Here is a 4628-nt window from a genome sequence, read left to right on the forward strand (position 1 = left end):
CCCCCCGCACCGGCAGGCGGACTCCCAACCACTGCGCCACCAGGGAAGCCCAGCACAGAGCAATTTTGTGCTGATTAGTTGACCTGCACAGGCATCAGCTCATGTTCCCGTTGCATCTTGTCTGCAGACTAAGCTGCTTCTCCAAGCTTCCAGAACATGAACTGTTTTTCTGGGGTAACAAGAAAGTGGTGCCTCTATTTAACTAGCTCATCAAAATATTGGAACCAATGTGACATACGTAAAGGCTGAGAAGAATGGGTTGAAGTTCCAGAAATCCCAAGTATAAGAAGTGACATAGTGAAAAACCTCCCTCCTGTCCCTGACGCCATCCACCTATTTTTCTCCTGTCTGCTGTCATGAACGTTACTGATGTTGAAATTAACCTACCATTTTAACTTTAAAGTGTATGGTTCAGTGACATTAAGTACATTTGCAGTGTTGTGCAACCATCAACTTTATCCAGTTCCAAACCATCCCAAAAAGAGACTCTGTACCAATTAAGCAGCCACAATCTCTTCCACCCTCCCCTGCTCCCTGGTGTTGGGCTCTGCCCCACAGGCCTGCAAGCCTCTTCATTGCCGAACCACAAGACTGAATAAGGGCCCAGAGACAACGACAGAGACATCAATACCTTATTGGACAGGGGAATCTCACTCATATGAAGCAAAGGGGCATAAGGAATTCCCCACTGGCAGGACATGGCAGCAATCCTCGCTGACTGCGGGGGAAGGAGGCTACCATTTATAGGGGGAATCGATGTCAGGTTGGCTCCACAGTTACCAGGGAAACCAGTGGCAGGGGCAGGGCGCAAACGTGTAGGCAGTTACTGATTAAGCCCAATGATTAAGGGGATTGTATAGTCATGTGACTGAAGCAGGGACTGGTCATGCGGGGAATGTAAAGAGAGCAAGAGAACAGCCACCTTGAGTGGCCTGACCATACACTCCACACATACAGCACTCTACCCAAGACTTATAATCCTGTCCACCCCTCTCCCGCGATATCCCTGGAGTCAGGCAGGTACAGAGTCACTGGAACGAAATCCCAAAAATGCACTACAGACACCAGCAGCTAGACAGTAGCAAGCTTAAGATACCTAAGCTAAAAACAGTCATTCACCAAGAGGTGGGCACACTTTGGAACCAGATGCTAATCGGGTCAATTTCTCACGGAACTCCAGAGGAACATGACAATGAATTCTCAATATAGATGCAAGAACGAGACTCATCTCCCAGCGAGGCCACACTTGTCGCCCAGCCAGTGAACATATTCCCTCTGCTCAGACTAGGGAGGAACCGAAAGGCGTTCAACAGACACAGTACAGGGGAAATCACGACCATTAAAATACAAGCAGTGACAGCATCCTGAGATAACACCACCCTGCCTGTGGCTTTTGTCCCGGCCTGCAGTACCATACCACCCATCTACCCTCAGTCCCCACAGCCGATGCTGAACGCTGGAGAGGCGGTGTAACCACAGACCACATGCTTAATAAAAGGGGGCTTAGTTGGGGCCAGGGACAAGATGGGTGAGACCTTTCAAATCCTATTCCCCACGGGGCAGCAAACCCAAGTCACCGGAGACTTACCTGCCAGTCCCAGGCCGTTTTACAATGTGTTCTCCTGGGGGTAGATCCCGTGGCCAGGGCAAAAGCAACTTACGGTCCCGATCGAGAGTTGGCAAGGGTCCTTCGGTGGTCAACAGTTGAACTTGGATGGTGTTGACTAGTTGCCTCTGGGTTCACATGGCTTAGCCACAGGGATGATTACTCCTGCGATATTCAGCTACAGTTCTTAGGGCTTGAGTTAGCCTCCTGGTCCACACGTTGAGACCGGGTTTAAGTCTCCATTAAGTAGTCCATTCATCCTTTCATTAGCCTGGCAGTAGTGGGGTCATAAGGCAGCTGGAAATGCCAGCATATGTCCTTTTTAATCAGCCCATTTCTGAACTTCCTGGTCAGGAAAGTGGGTTCCTTTGGTCACTATCGATGTCCATGGGGGTCCCGTATGTTATGCACAGCTGTTCTAGACCACACACTGTTTTTCTGCGTTGCTTGACGACCTGGAGAGACCTTCTGTAATGTCTCCCACCTGCTGGACCACACTGTAGAAGGCATATAGCTGTTCCATCCCACTATATCCTGGCTCTGACCCCTTTCATAGCTGGGACCAGAAGCCCAAGGGTACCATTATTTTGCCGTTTCCTCAGATCCTAGCCACATCCTTCCGGTTAACTAGCCACACCCAGTTCGCAAGTCTATCCCTGAGTTAATAACCCTAAAGCCTGTGTATGCAATCGCTTAAAGCTGGTGGGTCCGGGGTGTACTTGTCTTACCGGACCAGATGACACCCAAACGTTTGGTAGATAATCCAGGTCACTGCATTTTGTCTGTATTCGCCAGCCATCCCCGTGCAGTCAGATGAGCCCCGAGCATCGGGCTGCCACTCTGAAAGTGGAAAGAGACTCAGACTTTCGTGTCCCACATGCTAGTGGACAGCACCCTTGGGATTTTTCCTACAACTTTCCGTTCCCTTCCTTGTTTCCTGACATCACGGCGCTCCTGGGAGTTTCCTCGGCTTCCTAGCCGCCTCACCCATTGTTGGGCTGCAGCCCGCAGGTCTGAAAGGCTTGTACCTGCTCAGCCTCAGGACCAAAGAAAGAGCCCGCAGACAGTGACAGAGACTTCAACAGTTTACTAGATGGGGGATCTTACCAGTCCGAAGCAAACGGTCCTGGAGCAATACTCCACTGCGTACGGCCAACAGCAAGCGGGACGTGGCAGCAACCCGCACTGCTCTAGGGAGAAGGAGGCTACCATTTATAGGGGGAATCGATGTCAGGTTGGCTCATCAGTGACCAGGGAAACCAGCGGCTGGGGCAGGGCGCAAGCGTGTAGGCAGTTACCGATTAAGCCCTATGATGAAGGGGATTGGATAGTCATGTGAGTGAAGCAGGCACTGGTCATGCAGGGGATGGGCAGGGAACAAGATAGCAGCCATCTTGAATGGCCTGACCATACACCTTGCAACCGCTAATCTCTTTTCTTTCTCTATGGATTTGCCCACTCTTACCACTGCATATAAATGGAACCATACAATATGTGGCCTATTGTGCCTGGCTTCTTTCACTTAGCATAATGTTTAAATTAGTCTCTTATGTGTCCAACCATATTCAAACAAAAATAAATTCTGACATTTGTTCTTCTGTCCCTTTAAAAAAAATACACAGATATGGTAGCCTACTATTTTCACTGTCTGGGAAACTGCTCTTGGGTTCTTTATGACAGGAGCTGGCTCTCCTACTTCAGAATCCCGTGGTGGCTTCATGTTCCCAAAATGGCAAGGGCTTCAGCTGGAGAATATTCTAAGCATCATTGTTGAATCAGTCAGTGGTCACTTGCGTGGAGCACCCTACCCGCTCTCTGATTGGGCCTGGCTGCTGGGATTGGTTGTCCCACTGCCCAGTGAGGTAGCAGACCTGCAGCCCAAGGCCCGCCCCCCATGCCGTGTCACAAAGGCTCCAGTGGTCTCCGAGCACACCCGTGCCTGACCTCCCAGGACTCAAAAAGTAGGGGGAAAAAACATTTACTTTAGGTCCCTCTGTGTTGAAAGAACAATTCATTTGGAGTGGTAGAAGATTCCAAGTGAAGAAACAATTTGGGGGCTCTGACTCCCATTTCCTTAGCAACAGTTTCGTGATTTCAACACATTTTATGGACCAATTTCACTGATCTTTAGAACACCCAGCAGGTGTGGAGAGGGAGGGATAATCACTTCTACTTCTGGGTAGAGGCCCGAGAGACGAGTCTGAGACATCAGAAGAGAATTGGGGTGGGGTGGGGCTTTTCTTAAGCCCAGGATGAGTATCATCGCTATCATGATGAAACAGCAGGCATCTCCTAAGTAACTAGTAACCTTGGACTCTGGAATCTGGGCCTATCTAGAAACAATGAAGGAGTGGAGGATGACAGATCCAAGGCATGTTTCTTCAATGCACAAATGACTGGATGAATGGGTCCATAATGGGGTGTGCAGGCTAGCTAGGGAGATGGAAAAAACACAGAACATAAATAAAAATAGTATAAGATAGCATAATCTCAATGTCATTTGGTTAGTATTGCTGGGATGTTTTTGTAGAAGTGTCAGAGGACAGTTAAACTGAGGAAGGGTTGTATTTATAAAGGGTAGTTGAAGTTGAAGCCCAAGAGTTGAATCCAGCATTTGGGGGGACCTCCAGCTTATCCATTTTGTGGAAGGTAGCACTTTAAGGAAAGGAATATAAACCTATGCACAAAAAATTAGGTATAGGGGCTTCCCTGGTGGCACAGTGGTTGAGAGTCCGCCTGCCGATGCAGGGGACACGGGGTCGTGTCCCGGTCCGGGAAGATCCCCCATGCCGCGGAGTGGCTGGGCCCGTGAGCCACGGCCGCTGAGCCTGCGCGTCCGGAGCCTGTGCTCCGCAACAGGGGAGACCACAGCGGTGAGAGGCCCGCGTACCGCAAAGAAAAAAAAAAAAATGAATGCAGCCTTTTCAGATTGGCTTCTTTCTCACATAGTAGTATGCAATTAAATTTCCTCCATTTTTTTTATGGTTTGAGAGCTCATTTCTTTTTTTTTTTTTTTTTTGGG

This window comes from Lipotes vexillifer, unplaced genomic scaffold (genome assembly GCF_000442215.2).
Source record: "Lipotes vexillifer unplaced genomic scaffold, Lipotes_vexillifer_v1.1 scaffold1359, whole genome shotgun sequence".
NCBI lineage: Eukaryota > Metazoa > Chordata > Mammalia > Artiodactyla > Lipotidae > Lipotes > Lipotes vexillifer.